At 44.3% G+C, this 18,256-nt stretch overlaps 1 long non-coding RNA gene across 2 annotated transcripts in view; it reads right to left on the bottom strand.

Moving 5' to 3' along the window:
* The window catches only part of LOC129189261 (uncharacterized), a 54,194-nt gene extending 41,060 nt beyond the window's left edge, over positions 1-13,134 (bottom strand). Inside the window, exon 1 of one of the 2 annotated variants that reach the window (XR_008572773.1) lies at positions 12,827-13,134. This is a non-coding gene — a long non-coding RNA (uncharacterized LOC129189261). Of the gene's footprint in view, positions 1-8,305; positions 8,429-12,826 lie in introns of those variants that run through there. The other variant, XR_008572772.1, reaches the window with a different exon arrangement.
* Positions 13,135-18,256: the final 5,122 nt, after the last annotated feature.

Raw genomic sequence — 18,256 nt, 5'->3', positions numbered from 1 at the left:
ATCTTTTGTCTTTCCCGTTCACGATACGGCGAATCCATGACAACTTTTCGTGTGAAATACAAACGACGCGGCCTGGAAGCAAGCAGGCAGGCCCGGAATGGCGGCTGGTGGGGGGTGCGTCGTGTTTCTTCCTCCGCCTTAACAAATAGCCATGGTGGAAGTAGCGGGGGGAAGCACGGCGAGGTTACGCTGACAGACAAGGAGCACAATTATCACGCCGTGATGAAGGAGCGGTGGCGAGCGCTGCGTCGCACCGTTAATTACCGTCCTTTTTTTTCCTCGCCGGCCGGCTCTAATGTGAGGGGGGAAAAACACGGCGTGACAAGTGTGTAAAAGAGCAAGCACTAAATTACTGTCAGGAAAAATAAACGCAGGACGACGCGGCCCTGCCGGTGATTTACGGGGGCAATTAGTCACCGCCCCGTGGAGATGCTGAGGACAGCAGTGCGGCGGCGGCGGCGGTAGTGCCTTGAAAAGAAAGTGGGAGAATGTTCTCTGGGTGACCTTTAAGTGGCAGAGGGCTTTTATCCAACTTTGCCTCCCAAATAAATCAACATCGCGCACTTCAAAGCCGTGTTTTACATGTACGCCTTGAAAGTGGGCAAAAAGCGATTGTTTCATGCCGAAGCAAGCTGATTGGATGAGAGTCTGTCATCTTAGAGTCACGTGACCACATGATGGCGTCAAATGATCCATCAAGCATCAAAGCTAAAGCTAAAGGTGTTAAACAGTCACGTCGGGAGCGTCCCATCTCCAAAAGTGACATGGTAGGTAGTCGCGTGTCCGTCACCCTTTCCGCTCGTCATTCCTCGCTCGTCCAAAAAGCTGCTGTAAAAGAAGCGGGACCGCCGGGAATACAAGCGCTGACTGATGGGCAATGGCGGCTGACAGGTGGCGTCGAGTCATCTTTGGGAGTTTCATTCGTGAACAAACGTGACACTGCTGTCGTTTTCCAAACTTCACGGCTATTTTCACGTTAGGAGCCTGACAAGCCGCGTGAAGAAAGACAATTCCAGTCACTTCAAAGAAAAGTAACTTATAAACAATGTAGGACAATAGAAACAATTCAGCCTAGAATATACATTTTAATGATATGGCCCTGTCGTAATAATGCATGTTGTAGTTGCTGCAACAGGCTGCAACACATCAACGTCACTGTAATGTCATGTAGCTAGCGCAGCTCAAGTATGTCCTTCCATGTGCGGAGCCTCTTCTAAGTTACTGATCCTCGCCTCCGTGGCGGCTAATAAAGTACGTGTCTTCCAAGTGTTACTGAAGGAGGACGGGGAATAGCTAAACATGCAACACACCAAGCAAGAGAGAGCAGGAGACAGAGAAGCCATGCTAACCGCTAAGGAAGGTTGAAGACAAAGTAGCGAAACAACAGAAGAATGAGTGCTTAGTACACATTAACAGAAGTCTAGCTGGAACCGCGTTACAGCGGAGAGTAGCCAGTCGATTAATAAGACTTTAGAGCGGGGGTTCCAAAAGTTTCAACTTTGTTCTTAAATAATGTTTGTAAATGTTCTTCTTGTAATATTATGACTTTATTCCCATAATATTTCAACTTCTTCCCCAACCTAATTTCTCTAAAATTACAGCTTTATTTTCTTATATTTGTCTCTTATAAAATTTGGACTTTAAAAAAAAACATTTATTTTTCATTTAATATTTCACTTCTGTGCTACTAAAATGACATTATTTTTCCTCATCATATTTTGAGTTTGTTCTTGCAAAATTGCAACTTTTTTCCTTTACTCTCTTAAAATTACAGTTGGTTTTTTTCTTTTTTTTCCCCAACTATTTAAACTTTCTTCTTGTAAATTTTCTTCTTGGAATGATGACTTGAATCCCATATTATTTGGACTTTATATTATTCTAACTTTTTCCACCACCTAATTTTTCAAAAACTACTTTATTTTTAAAAACTACTTAATTTTTTTTATAATATTATAAAAAGTCTCTAATATTTTAACTTTATGCTACTAAAATGACGATTTTTTTTAAATTTAGTTTCCTTAATAATATTATTCTTAAATAATATTTTTATTATGTGCCACGGGCCAATTAAAAAACAGCCGCCAGCCGCAAATGACACCCCTGCTCTTGAGAGAGACTAATACAAGAACTACACGGAGCAGCTACACTGGGAGCACACGTCCGAAAATTGGAAAAGGCGCAATACGTCACCACATACATCAGCAGTCAAAAGAGGAGCCTTTGTAACCTATTTTTGAAATGGTTCTATTTTCATTTATATGGTGAAGAACATATGGTGATACATGTCGTCATCACAAAAGGCGTTATAGCTGCCAAATCCATCCTGCGATATCGCCCATCCTTAACACACACGTACACACAAAGTCACCATTTGAAGCGCTCGCTTCAGCTTGGTTTTGCTTCTGCAAGGTCACTACGCCGCCCGTCGGGGCTGAAATTTCATTATTTGTATTGTTATTTCTTTTTTTAAAATTGTTTTTACTGTTTCATTACTGTCGTTAATTTGGTCAATTTGTGTTTTATTGGCTGCTGTACAGCACTTTGGGCAGTTACAGTAAGTGTTGGAAATGTGCGATATAAATAAATCTGACCTTGACCTTGACATGCTGTGCAGTTCTCTGACAAAACGCAGGGCAGCGGTGTTTTCCGATGAGCTAACGCTGTCAGCAACCATGACATGATTCCTTCGTCACGAGCAAACAATGGCAACTAAAGAGAGAATGGGGGTGTTGTTGAACTGGAACCAATTGATGTGTTCCAACAGTGCCTTTTATTGCAAATGTTAACAAGGTGTTAACGCACATGCCCTGCAGATCCTCTGAATGAGTCATACCCACATGAAACAACGTACTAAAAGCCGACCAATCACAGCTCTGATGGGCCACGTTGCCCCAACGCGATACTAAAATTTTCCGGAGTCGCGCTTGAAGCTACGCAAGAGGATTTGGAGGGGGATGACGGTGCTTGTCTAGCGTCCGCTGGTACCTCGACGCAGCAGTAGAAACCAAGCACATGTGAAAAAATGTGTCGTAGCGCATGTAAATGTGCCGTGTCATGCTCGGACATATTCAGAGTGAGCATTCACACATGTCTGGTAGGATGCTAACAACGCCGCCGGCGAGCTGAGCTTCATGGGCAGCCAGATAGGAAGTGGGAGGAGGAAGGAAGCGGCAAAAAAGGAGGATCGGGGGGGGCTTGGCTTCTCCAGGCCATACAAATCCAGTCGGGGCAAAATGAGTGGGCTCGCTGGTTTCCAGGTCAGCGGCCTTGAGCATGCTTGGTTACAACCGCCTTGCCCGTTCTTATTGGCAAAGGTGCCACGAGACGGCGTGGTGAAGGCTCCTGAAGTGGAGAGAATCTAACCGGGAGACCACCATATGCATGTCCACTAGACCACCGCGCCCCTCGGCACCTCCTCCTTCCTGCGCATCCTGCACCTCAGAGCCTCTTCTGACGCTAACACCACAATATAAGCACTCGGACTACCTCGAGCTGTCAGCCTCATGCAAGCACCATGACCCCCAACCCCGTGATCCCCCAGGACTACACAATGTGAGGTGTAAGGCGAGGAAACGACAGCTGAAGAACAAACAGCGCTTCAATTACAGCAAATAGACAAATACAAAAGCAGCCAATATGTCAATGATGGCATCCTGTCAATAACGATTAGACCAGCCAATAACCTTTCACTATGACGCCTCGCTAATGGACACAACATACCAAAATGACAACAAAACAAACCCTGATATGATCCAGATAAGCCCTTCACAATGTAGCTGGTGACAAAAGCGTAGGTTTATTTTTCTACAGATTTGTGCGAATTGGTCTTATTGTGTCTTGAAGCATATCATGCAATGTCACTGCCAGCCTTGTCAAAATACAACTAAACACACGTCAAGCAGTCGATGGGAGTTTTATCTAATTCTTCAATCAACAGCAGATCTATCTGATAGCGTTTTGGCACATTTTGGGTGAAAATTGATAGTCGACATCACAAGCTGAAAGGTCTTTTGGGCCGTACTTGGAGGTACCTCTCGGTGCATGAACACATGAAGACTTTTGTTTTAACAGTTGCACACATTAGCCTGACCCATGGACATGACTTTTTTGTAAAAACTTAGTCAATTACAGTTTCTTAACCTACATATGTTTGTAAGCAGAGCTTAATTTAGCATAAAAACAGGAAACAAGTCTGCCAATTCACTACAAGGACGGGTTCATTAGCATTAGCTTGTTACCTGTTATGCTAAGGTAAGCTAAGAGCCACTGACTCTGTAACATCTGGACACAAACTAAGTTCGCTGCACTGTCTGCAAAGCACATTCTTCCACTTGGCTTTAGTTTTTTCTGTTGAAAGTCTTTTTAAGATGCGAGTGTGTGTGATAAAATGGACAGCAAGGAGGCTCCATGATCAATATGGGCCAAACGGGGGAAGGCCAAGCGCAATAAATAAGACCATAACAAGCCTTGCTAACTAGAATGCTCCCGCTGTATGAATCCCGGCTAATAATCTCAGCGAGCCGCGGGATGACAAAGTGCCGCCGCCAGGCGACACCTGTGCAATTAAAGCGTCCCATTCTTTCGCACGTAAACATTAATTTCAGCTTTCGGGCTTTCTAAAGGCCCGATGAGCACGCCAATAATCTAGCCTACTTGACTCCGTGTCCAGCTGAAACAGAGCGTCTAATTAGGTAAAGGTAATTAATTAAAGATAAACGCACCTAATCAGGGCCCGTTAGTGAGGCTGCTTCGCCGGCGTCTCATTGGCTGCTGAGTGGTGTGGGCGGCCGGTATTCCGAGAATATGTTTCAACGTGCGCACACGAGGACGCCAATGAAGCGTTTAGCCAAGGAGTCATTTGTCTGAAATAAGCATCATTACGTCCATCGGGGTTACATCTGTAATTTCAACATTTACATGCTTTTATTAGCCCCTGAAGGTCGCAGTGCACAAAATAGAACAATTATCTCTCGGTCACGGCGCTGATGCAACATCTAAACTGGAATATTTGCACAACTACTTTTATATGCACTCAGGAAGTGTGAAAGGGGGTTAGGGTTGGGGGTTAGGGTCTTGTCTTGTCTTTGTGTGTTGTCTTGTCTTGAGGGGGGAAAAATAAGTCAAAATGTGATGGAAACATGTTTACTTGGTCGTGGCTTTGTGTGTAAAATGTGTGGAAGTGTCATATGTTGCTCTGGTATTACATCCCATGTGTGTTTCGGGTTCCTCTGGATTCTGGATGAATTGGTAGATTTTCTTTTGGAGGATATGCATTTCTTGGACAGTAAAAAAAAAGTGTGAAAGCAGCTTGACTGTTTCATCTTTTTCTTTGTCTACGTTTCCATTGGCACAATATTCCTAAAAACCTCTGAGAAAGGTAAACCCGTGCCAATTCCGAATCAAGGTCATCTGAGCAACTCGGGAGCTGAAAGTCAAGCGCTCGTGAAGCGCTAACAAGAAACTTCATGGAACCTCTGGAATGATGAGGCAGGCCTGTACCAGATCCGAAATCTGAAGGCGTCATGTCGCTATAACAACAACAACCACAACAAAGATGTTTGTGGTGTTTCCGCATTGCAGTCGCTAACAAGAAGTCGGATTAGGAAAAGCAGGGTTTGAAGTCTTCGCCCCAGACGGCAAACATGTGAGAGTCGGTAATTAGAATATGAAAGGTGAGGCGCTAACCTGGAATGTTTGCACACACAAGACTTCCACGTGTACAACACAGCCCCAGCGCCTTTCCGCTCGTGTACCTATCATGTCCAATATTCCCGCCAATAGACACGGGAGCGAGCGCGCGTCTGAGAACGGGAATTTAATGGTTATTGTAATGAATGTTGACTCTGCGGATCAGAAAAGGCGGGAGGGGTGCGGGGGAGGCGTTTGTTTAGATGCTTTGGCGAAGAGCGATGATTTGGGGAAATTTTTTTTTGCTCATACGCTTGGGAGCCGCACGCTACGAGGAGGCGGGGCGCTCCCTCGACACGCATCATTAGAAGTTTTTTTTGTTTTTTTTTCCGAGCGACAAGCAGGCTATTTGGCTGTCATTGGGATTGTTTGAAGAGAATATGTTCTCCCTTCAGACTCCAGGGAACGCCGCGTCGGCTACGGGTGCATCAGCCGTGAGCGGTTGACGTGGCTCTTATGCATTTGTCAATATCACGGCGAGGAGGTGGGCCTGGGCGTGCAAATTGGGGACTTTGACAGTGCCGCTTTGCTGGAATGCGACTTGACCTTTGACAGAGCGTGTCACTCTTTTGGCTAACCTCCGTTTTTTCTCGCTAATTTGATGGCTTTTATTTATCTTAACTGACAAATGGAATGGGGATACGAGCGCCGCGAGCCATAAAAGAAAGAAAGTGTCAAGGCAGAGACGGCGCCGAGGAGTGAAGTGGCACATGTGCCGACATGATGGACTGTCACACGTCCCGTAATGCGGCGGCCATCGTTGCTCGCACAAAGTAGATCCTCATTATAACGTTTCCCTGAGGGCCAGCGTTGCTGCGGTCTCCGCGGCGGACATATTCTTCACTGCGAGCTTCTGCTTCATTTGCGCCATGGCGGACTGGCTCGCGCTCAAACGCGGCGGGCGGGTCACATGTGATTTCCTGCCGGAGACAAGATGGCAGCGGCGCTGCGGCGTCTCCCGCCATGTCCAAAAGTGTCAGCATCAGTGGCGCTGATTGCAAGGCCTCACACCCCCCCCCCACCGCACGCTGCCGCCGCGGGCGCTGTTTAGCGAGTTGCAGTACATGAGGCCTGCTTGCAGACTGGTACCATTAGAGCACAAGCTCAACATGAAAGGTGCTCAGTGTATTTTTAAAATTGTTGATTTTCCGTGTAATGATAGCTCACGCAATTAAGTGCTAGCTGCAGGCGCCGCTCGTCCTTGAAGAGGAAAATATGCTCTGCGTGTGTGTGTGTGTGTGTGTGTGTGTGTGTGCGTACTGCATGATGTGGATGAGGGGGTCTTAATTGGCGTAATAGTGTGTTTTCATTGAATTAGTAATGATCCATTATGTTGTTAGGTGATTAAGAGTTCCCTGAAAGGAATAATGATGTAAAGACACATAGATAGACGGGTAAAAAACGTTTGGTTACACTTTCAGAGCGATTTATCATAAATATAACGTTTTCATGTAAAATAGACGCAGACGCAGGACGTAAGCAGGCTTTCGTTTTATATACGTTTGGTGCCTTCTTCGTTTGTACGGGTTCCACTGCAGTAGCAACATAAATAAGCCACGCATTGCAGTGGGAGGCCGTACATGGTCAAGACATATACTTATATCAGGTCTTCTTAACCCTTACACCAGTTCCATTACGAGTTAGCTACCAGTCAACTTGTCACCTGTTCTGTAGCCTGACCAAGTACGTAATAGGTCACATCTCTGCTTTCTGCTTTATGATCAAGAGCTCATAAAGTTACCGTAAGTTAAGTAAAGCCAACTCTCTATCGGAAGGATACTTTGATATGGTCACTGGAGGATGGAAGATTGAACCAGCAACCTTGAGGTTGGGAGACCACCACTCAACCACTGATTCACGTCTTTTCACACTTCTTACTCTGGCTTAACTCATTCAATACCAAAGTCGTAGTTATATGTTTGTATAAACCCGAACGCCCGATCCCAACGTATTTGTACGTCTTTTAGGGGTTTTTTTCACGAGAGGCAAAAAGAGGTGACGACGCAACTCCACACTGATGGATTTCACCCCAGAGCCATTTTAAGCCATGAAAACGGCCACGCAATGTAGGGAAATTTTAACGAATCCACACGCACGCGCATGCACACACATACAGTGGTTCAGTTCCAAATGGGAAAATTGTAAATAGTTCATGGTGTTATATTTGTCAATAAGTCGTTATTTTGGTGTAAAACAACCGCTTTTTTGTGTTGTTTGTGTGTGTGTGTAGTTGTTTAGATATTTGAGCTGCCACAAAACCAAAACAATATTTGTGTCAAAGTGAAAGTTACGCTTGAAACGTATCTTTCACAAAAAAGCTGTTTTTCTCCCTTTCCCTGAAACTTACCTATGTTCTACTGGTGATTACTAAAGAACGGAAAAAGGTAGAAACAAGCTTTGTTTTTACATTATAGCGATCTAATTTATCTTATTTATTATGAATTGTGTAAAACTAAATCATGAATAACATCAAATTAAAAGCACAAAATGAATGCCGACCAACCATCCACCAGTTCAAGTTCCAGCCAAGTTTTTCCAGAAAGATTATTACATAGCTAGCATGAATTCACTTGAGACAAATGTGCACATTAGCGCTCAATAAGTCATCAGAACTTACCTTTATGCATTCCCACATAGTATCAGCATTTCAGACTAAATATGAGGTGAAAGAAAAATGGTAAAAATACAGTAGTAGTCTATCTGTGCATCGAGAGATAAAGTTAGCACACGCACAATGGACATGCGTCAAGTGAGACGGATGTAACACAGAGAATCCAGCCACTTTTCAAAATAAAACCGAAAAAAGAAAATGAAGTAATGGAAATTATTTTTTTTTCTGTGCGGCCCGGTACCAAATGACCCACGGTCCGGTACCAGGCCGCGGCCCGGGGGTTGGGGACCACTGATATACAGCATGTGGTCATGTGACCATAGTGTATCTGACACAACAAAATATGACATTAGAGCCCAAAGGGGATGTCAAAATAAGAGCATACATGATGAAACAATTATTCACATTTACGTTCAACGTGGTTAATGATGGCTCATGTTAGTGATGGTGAAATACTGTGACAGTGTCACAATGTGAGACAAGTGATTGCCTTATTTGTCAAAATATTAGAAACAGCTCTCATTACCATACATCTACAAACAAAATAATATAACCATATTGCGAAATGAATAGCTGTCTGCCAGTTTCACTGCTCACCACAAAAGGCTGGGGGTGGGGGGTGTTGTCAGCGGTGGTGCCAAAAGGGCCTAAATAGGCTTTGAGATGTAATGGCGCTGCGTTGTGACATTCACGTGTGCTAAATGTGACCACTTGAAGTCATGTCAGCCTCATCCTGTGAGCTATCCTCTGGAATAAAAGACACAATGTAGGCCAGCCATGCGTGTGTGTGTGTGTGTGTGTGTGTGAGATGTCTCGGCGTGATCTTCTCTTTCACCAGAGATGATCAGCCTGGGGGGTGTTTAGGGTTGTTTGTGGTGGGGTGGGAGGAGTGGGTTGGCAGGAGGACTGCAAGTGGTTAATCGGACAATAATCCTAATAACGTAACAATTTATCCCATGCAAAGTGATACTGTGTAGTTTTAAGCGACACTCTCGAGTGCCATACAAGTGGAAAACGAAGTGAAGCAGTGCTTGTAGTGTCAACTGTTAACTTTGCTGACAGGTGAGGACATGTATGGTGATGCTGTGTACGACTAAAAGAAAAAGAAAAAAGAAAAGATAGCATGCATGTAAAAAATGCATGGAGATGTAAGAAATCACTGGCGAGCTTGTTTATCTATGTTGTGACATAATAGGTCAACTGGAAGAAGTCCAATAGTAAGAGGCTAAAGGCAGGGCATGCGCCACCTATGGTAGTGGAGGTAGGAGTACTTTGAAGTAGTAGAGTGAGACGTCTTATGGGGGCCATAGCGTAGCTGCACTAGCATGTATGCATGTAAACATAGTAAGAGAGCTGCAGAGAGTGGAAAAGAGCCAACATGATCTCAGTGACTGCCTTCTCCACCTTCAGGCACGCTGCTGCAAAATTCACCGTGAACTTTCGACACTTAAACGCTAAAACGCGACTGATTTGGGCTGATAATCGCCATCCTAATAGAAGCTGATCCTCGGCAATGGCTCCCAGTCTTATGGCACGCAGAGCTAATGCAATGTGAGCGGACAGTTGCAGGGTGAGACAGCGGAAGATAGCGCACGAGCCTCCTCGCTCGGTGGAGAGGCCGACGTGTCTTGTGGCGCTGCGCTGCGATTCGCGGGAGGTCGAAGGTGGGCAGCGGGAGACGGGGTGGGAAATGGTAAGCCGACTTGGCAGAGGGAGGATTCGGGCGAAGGAGGGCGCGGCGGTGTGAGGGCGCCCGTGACCCCCCGCGGCCCTCCGAGGTGCACCGACGGACGGAGGCGTCGGACGGGACGGGCCCCAAGTCAGAGACCTGCTCAAGGTTGACAAGAGGCGAGGTCAAGCTTCAACAAGGCCAAGTGTAAACAAGCTGCCGGGAGGAAGTTAAAGGGCCGGAAGCTCCACGCTTCCATGGCAACTGGCCGCTTGGTGCCATCCTGCATTGGCCTCATTGGATATTTGAAGGCCGCCTGCAAGGAACTGCTCAATGCCAGCATGTGTGTATATCTGTGTGTGTGTGTGTGTGTGTGCGTGTGTGTATATATAATGCAGGAAGTCTGTTTTTGAAAGATTTAATTCCGACATTTAAACAATGAAGTGCAGTTTTCTACCACATGTCAGGAAACAGAAACATTGTTTTCACTTTGAATCAGCCAAAAACTTTATCAGCATGTGGAGTTTTTTGTGTGAAAAAGTCAAAAGTTAATATAAAGCCAATTAAATAAACAATGTGAGATTGTTTCATGATGAACAAAATTGATAAACTGTGAAGTATAATTCAGATATAATATAAGTACTAAATAATAATTATAACAATTGGTGTTTATTAAATAAAAGTCGTATTAAATAAATTGTATTGAAATAAATCATTTTAAAAATGTATTTTAAAATATTAACTCATACTTAGTAATATTAAAAACATTTTTACATTAAAAAAATAGTGACTAGTAGGGAGAAGAATTGATTTGATTTGACCCACACTGCCACCGCCATCATGTGTCTTACAGCATTCAAAATCAGTCGGCTTCTTGCTATTATGTATAATAATAATTGAAGTGTGGTGTGCAGTGAATCCCTGCCTATTCAAGATTCAGCATTTACTAATATTTACTCATTTTTTATTAAAAGAAAATGTGTTTTCATTTGTAGCTAGACCCGCCTTTTTGTTCTTTTTTTTGCATAAAACACATCTCATTCACCCTAGGTCTGTAATAATTGATAAGTAGGTGATAATAAAATCTAGAATGTACAGCATAATAACACAGCATACACGTACAATGTAAGTGTAATGTGTGGCTACGGAAGCACGAGCTTCTACAGTCAACTTTTTCACAATCCAGCCTCAAAACTTGCAGCAAAGTCTACTGTAAGTCATTACTGGAATTGGAGCGGCTGAACCGCGCTTTAGAAGGCGATGGAGGCGGCGCCACAGGAGACGGAAGTGCAGTTGTCGCAGTAGCGTGACGTCCAGGCTAAAGGCTAGACTGCTGTGATGGTTCCATCTGTTCCATCGATCATCTTTTGTCATTCATTAGTGGTGAGTACTTATAGTGTGAAAAATAAGCATTTTTATGGGTGGGTTCATTATCTATTTGCGTCTGTTTATAGGGGATCTACTGTATACCAACTGATGTGCTCTTAAGCCCAGCTATTCATGAGAACTTTTTAGGTTATCATTCAAAATCAATAGCGAGCTTGCTATGACCTTCTGATTCAAAATGAATAGCCTTCCCATGCTGGCTGCAATAATAACTTGAGTAGCAGAGCATCTTCCTTGCAGTGGCGTCAGAATGCAAAAAGTGCAGCATGTTTTGTTTTGGAGTGGCGCATCCTTCCTCCTTCACGTGCACGCTGTAAGGCCTGCAGCGGCGAGGCGTGTGCACGTTTGCATTATTATTATTATTTTTTATTTCTGATGCGTTTAAGCTCCTTTGAAGACAATCTTTGGGGAGTTTGGAACGTAAGCGCTCTCTTTTGCCCTGAGATCTTCTTCTTCTCAGACAAAACTTTGTTGTTAATTAGCGTCGCACCTGAAGGCAGCGTTTCCATCGCCTTCATATTATTAAACACGCTGCTTCCTCCTCCTCCTCTTCTGTTTTCTTCTTATCCAAATGTGCCATTGGCGCTTTTTCTTTTTCACATGCAAATTTAGGCCAAGCATTTTTCCCGCATCCTCCCATCCCATTAGCGGCCCTGGCCTAGGGTTGGCCCTCACAGCCGCCTGCTTCCCTTCGTCTCCTTCAGGCGCTCTCGGCCCGGACCCTCGCTACTGGTTATCTTGCTCCACTTCAAAGCCTTCACAAAGCTGCCTCAGAAACATCGGACCTTTTACAAAGACTTCCCAAGACCTCAACACTTCCTCCAAAAGAAAGCTGGGCGTCTCCAAGGGGTGTTCAAAGAAGGAGATTATAGAGAGGAAGTTACATCACAATCAAACCCAAAAAACATTTTATACTATGAACACTGCTTCACTTCTTTTTACACTGTCAAAAGCTGCCAGAGTAAAATAACGTTTGTCGTGGAGCGTTGCTTACAGGAAGGAAGGCTTTTATCACTTTCATCCATCCCATGGACTACGACAACGCAGAGAAAGATGACTGTGAGATATTACTAAAATGCCCAATTTCAACAGATTCAAGTCTATTGGAAGACATTTAGCTGCGTAAACTACAATACATTTATTTATACACACACACACACACACACACACACACACAGCAATAATCATCTTTGGTCTGTCACTTGAAGAACATGAAGCGACAACCTGCGGCGATGTGATTCACACTAAAGGACTGTTTTACATTGCCACCGGGGGCAACTGGAGGTCCTGCCCCTCCTCCACGTCCCTCTCGCTACACAGTCAACGGATGTTATTCGCTACAATATGCAAAGCCTCATCACCTGGGAGCCTCCACAGGAAGAAGAGCTCAGTACTGAATGGCTGGAGAGTCATTATTCTAATAAGCACACAGCTCACTAAAAACAAGGAAGAGATCATACAGTGTTGCTTACCAGAGGCTCATCTTCTCCATATTGGTTGAACACGCACTCAGAGGCCATTTCATAAAGTAAACATGTCTAATTTTTGGTTTGGATCGACCATTTGGGGGCGAAAAACCAGGGGTCGTCATTTGACAAACTCCTCCTTGGGAATTTGACTAAATGAGCCCAAATGAAAACAAGGGATTCTAGACAGATGAGCAGTGACGTCAGCCTATGCAATAGAATGTGGGCAGGGCATAGCGACAGACTCTGATGGTCAGTCTGAGATCCAATACAAGAGCTGATGAACAATTCAGTGATGCTGACTTTTAATTGAAATACAACCATACTGCATCACACTGCAATTTAAATGAAACAAAGAAACCCTATTTAACACTTTCATGAGCGTAAATCGAGTTTTCCAAAACATTTTGCAGAACCCGTTACATGTTTTGGGCGATCCGGATAACAGTGTGGATCTAGGAGCAACCGGTATCCTAGATGAACGAATTTTACAAACTTCACCTTGCAAAAGTGTTTTGTTTTCCGTTATACGTGCGTGCAGGTCCAGATAAAACGTGTGGATCGAATTTATTGTATGGAATTTATTGATCACTTTTTTTCGTTACCATCTGCTAGCACTGAGGCCAAGCGATCGTGTTCCACTGTAACTAGAAAGCACAGGCAGGCGTGGATAATGCAGTGGCCAGAGAAGTGTGAAGGGCAAAAATAGTTTCTACCTGACAACGCTGCGGTAAAACATGTTGCTCACAATGTGGCAGTCAAGTGTACAGATGGCGGCGGCCGATGCACAGAATACAAACTAGTGCTGCCCATTATCACCGCACGAAATATCATCACAGCGTGCAACTTTTCACCCTTCGTGCAGAAAAGTGCGCTGGTGTTAAAGCTCCTGAGAGGAGAGCGCAGGCGTCGTCCATCCTCTCCCTGCGAGTACAGACGGATATTTACTGAGGCAATTCGGGTTAAGTACCTCAGATGCATGGAGGTGTCCCAGCTGGGATTCCAACCTTCTGGTCACAAGGCTGCTCTTTTAAACATCCCTGCTAATTGGACTGTGGAAAGATCGCACGGCAAGTTTTTTTATTCTCTCTTCGGGTGATCACGGCAAAGTCTGATCACGAGAAAAGTGTTCAAGACATGGGCCCAATAACGTTGTTTTTATAAGGGGAAGGTGGACAGTTAGATCATATGAATGTAAACTCACATTGAGGAACAATCACACCAAAATGTAATCACATTTTTTGTGTTTTTCCATTTTACTTAAAGGAATAGTTTGGATTTTTTGACATGAGGTTGTATGACATCCCCATCAGCAGTGGACCATATCAACAGTGCCTTACCACCCCATTTGGCCGGATTTTGGTGACAAGGAACGTAGTCCTGCTTAGTGGCTGGGTCATTTAAGTAAAGCTAAGCTTTTAAAAGCTTAGCTTTTAAAAACAGTATGCGTTCAAAAGAGTAATACATTTGCATCATGAAAATGATTCCTCAAAAAAAAGTCAGACCTCACAAATCGCCCGGCGTTATATTTGTCTCCCGCCGTGTCCCTGCGCACTGTCGCCTCTCCATTTGTGTGTATGTGATGAAGATGCGAGCCGAGTGTCAAAACGCCGAGCGATTTCTGAAGTCACCGTTGATATGGTCCACTGCTGATGGGGATGTCATACAACTTCACGCCAAAAAATCCAAACTATCCCTTTAATGAGTTGCATCACAGCAAACACTAAGTAGCGGTTTTCGAACACCACAGTTTTCGTATGATTCAATAGTATTCAACAAAAAATGTTTTGCTTGTCTCGGTTATCGTCCAATACTGTGCATAACAAACTGTTGTGTTTTATCCTTTGGCATGTTGAATTTTGCGGCTTCACGGTATCACGTAAAAAAAAAAAAAACATTTTGTGGTTAATAATATTGCCTATTATTAGTAAAAAAAAATATGCATGTTTAAGCAAATGTTACATATTTTTTGCCCAAGTTAAGCATTTAGAAGCATAAAAATGGCAAAATGAACTGAAATACAAATACAGTAGACGCCCCTACAACGTAAATAATCCGTTCCGAGAACCTTTATGTTATAGGGATTTTTGTTATTTTATGTTACATTACATTACCTTAAAACTGCACGAGGTCATGAAGTCAGCCATGGCATGTCTGACATCTTAGGGTGTAAAAGATTCTCCTCCCGTTCTGTGTGGAAGTGGTAAGTTTTTGGCTTCTTAATTTTAGAATAAATAATTTTGAGGCTAATTGGTTGCTCACAAGCGTACTATCTTTTTAGCTCACTAGGTAGCAGCCGTCTCGAGTCCCTGCAGCACAAGAGTTGCGCAATGTGCACAATGAATAATGTGGAATGAATATAATGGTGACTACAGTCGTGTTATTTCATGTCTAAGGGCTCTAATAATGGTAAAACCGAATTTGGAAAGTCATGAACAGGTTTTCTATGCCCTAAGCACGAAAATATTGCATTTATTAACATTGAATCCAGAAATTAATTTATCGTGGTCGGTTCTGGAACAAATTAATCGCTATAAACCAGGGAGGACTGTAAGGCATTCAGAAGAGAGTTTGAATGATCTCACATGAACCCCCGACCTCCCATCCTGTCCGCTCCCCACTCAGTTCCCATAGCACCGGAACACATTTACAGAATTTATAGCAACACACACACAACATACACATACATTTATGTCTAAAATGGCTTTCTATTAGTATGTCTACAATATTGGGTAATAGGAGTGTAACGCTCACCATAGGGTTGTTATTTCATGTCTAGAGGGCTCTAAAAACGTTAAAAAACGTATTAAAAAGGTCGGGAAAATGTTTTCTATGCTCTAACTACAAAAATATTCCATTTATAAATAAGGAGTCCGACTTTGCGGAAATTCACTTATCACGGTCGGGTCTGGGACCAATTACTGCATGAATAAAGATGTGAACGGACTAGTCCCATATATTTTTGGGTGTCTGTAATGGATTAATTGGATTTACATTACATACACATCTATTGGAAAAATTGCTTTGGTCTTCGTACGTTTCAGTTTTCATCAACTCTTTTAGAATCAATTAATAACAAAAATCTTGTTCTATATGTTTGTAATTTACTGATATCTCAACAAATTGTGGCTGTATTGCAAAGTAATGTGATGTTTTCTAATTCATTATACAGTATACAAACTTTAGACCCCCCCACCTCACACACACATGATTATGATCATTTTGGAGTGTGTGATGCAGCATTAGAAGAGCCTTTAACCTCTGCATCTTGACTGAACTGTGCATAATTGGTTGGTCAGCTCTTTGCTAATTAGCGTAGCATTAATGTGCGCCACCCAGGGCTAAGCGGGTGCCAGGGGTCTGTGTGTGTGGGGGCTGCTGTACTAGTGCCACCATTAACACTGGCCTGCAGGCGGCCTGCTGGGAGGTGAGAGCACTCCAGACCCAGTCCGGTCCTGGCAGTCCTGGGCAAGGCCCGGGAGCTCCCTGCCCGACCCTGCCCCTGTCCCTCAGTGGGTCTGAACCTTCAATGTCCTTGCGAAGAAGCACTGGTTGTGGGTCCAGTCACGGCCGCTCGTTAAGAAGGTGACGGCCATGTGAGCCCCACCGCTCCTCAGCGGGTTGCCCTCGATGCCGGCGGGGGGAGCATCATCAAACGGTGACTGATGTTGGCATGAGCCGTGCTGCCAAGCGCCCGCCCACCCCTTGCTTCCCCCGCCCGCGTGGCAAATCATGGATGTTGATTTCAATTAGCTCAGTCACATGCTCGGATGGCGACCTCGCTGGTTCAAGGTCTTTGGTAGCGGGCTGTTTTCGGCCTGCAGCGCCACAGGTCACGGTCTTTCCTGTTTTAGTGGTGGCTGGTTCTGATCAGGCCGGGATGAATTTCTGGGGGGCTGCCAAGCCTTGTTGGTCATCAGGAGGTTGAGAGGGGTGGGGGGCTAATGATGTAAAATCTACACGGGTCATCATTTGAGCGGGGCTTGGTGGCTGCCTGGTGTTGGACTGATTGATGCTGGCGTGTTCTGGCGTATAGGACCCTGCCATGTGGACCCCACTGTGTAAACACTGTCACTGCGGTGAATCTTTTAGTTGCTGAAAGCCCGCATCAGCGGCACGCTTTGTAATCTGCAACCAAATGGAGGACAAAAATGTCTACTTGTTTGTCTTGGCTGCCTTTAAACGCATCCTGGGAAGCGACACAAAAATATACAATAAGAGCACTGAGGCTGGACTGTCACTAAACAGCACCATTCACATACATTATACTGTACGTATTCTATATATTCTAAAAAATATGGTACAGTCACTGTGTGCACAATGATAAGTCAAGTGAATATCAAGAGATTATGTTGATTTTTCTTCATATTTACCAACCCCAAGCTGTATGAAGTTGAATGCATATTGGATGCAAGCATCTGCTGATGTGTATTTTTGTAATGAGGGAGGTGTGGCCTACATCAGGTGTTGCCTACATCAAGGTGTGCACAACAAACACCACCACTTTCCCCACTCCCCACACCTAAAAAAGCAACGACAACAGACAGGGTTGCACATTCTAACCAGGGTTCGGTATCGTTTACATATTATTCGATACCGGTGCCAAATCTGTACTTTTGAAACAGTGCACGAACCAGTACTTAAAAAAAGAAAAACATACAGACTTTGCCCAAAAGCAGTGAGCACTGCTGATGGAGTGTTTAGGTCGGCAATAAAGTTTAAAAAGAGCCTCAAAGCCTCTGTGTTGCGTCTGTCAGGATGCTTCTGTCAAGACACTATTTGCACCTTCACCACCTTCAAGCACTTGTTGCAGGTGGCTGAGTTTGCATTCATTTAGCATCCATATGAGGCACCGATAGGTACTTTTCTCAGTCCGGTTACTACCGTTTACGTCCGCACCGGTACCATTACAATACCGAGTATTGGTACACATCCCTAAATATCGCGCTCGTCATCATCAGTAGTGATCTATTACACATGCAATGCCATGTACATTATATTTAAAATCAGCGCCCACTTACATGGAGCCCAGGAAACAACATAAATGTGTAAGTGGTTGCGCATGATATCAGCGCCCGTAAGTCAATAACGTCATCGCTCGTGCTTACACCTGCGCAGGACAGGTACCCTTGTTTGATGTTCTTGGGGGAGCCACCAGTCCACACCTGGGGGCACTTGGCAATTAGGGCTTTTTGAGCCCTGTTACCGCACCAGGCAGATGCCAGACTTTTTTCTTGTGTTCGCCATCCTGCACGTGTCATTCCCTACTCCTATTTTTGGCTTTGCTTACCTTTTGCTCGATGCTATCATAAATACATGCTTAATGCTTGTCAACTGCTATAACTGTAAACCTGTGTCGCTTCCTCGTCCTTTTCTTCAATCATGAATTTCTTAGCCAGAAGAGGCCATTGTCTGAGGCCCATTTAGGATGAGGGG

Source organism: Dunckerocampus dactyliophorus, chromosome 10, assembly GCF_027744805.1.
Source record: "Dunckerocampus dactyliophorus isolate RoL2022-P2 chromosome 10, RoL_Ddac_1.1, whole genome shotgun sequence".
NCBI lineage: Eukaryota > Metazoa > Chordata > Actinopteri > Syngnathiformes > Syngnathidae > Dunckerocampus > Dunckerocampus dactyliophorus.
The sequence above is the reverse complement of the archived record's forward strand: the minus strand, read 5'-3'. Positions and strand labels throughout refer to the sequence as shown.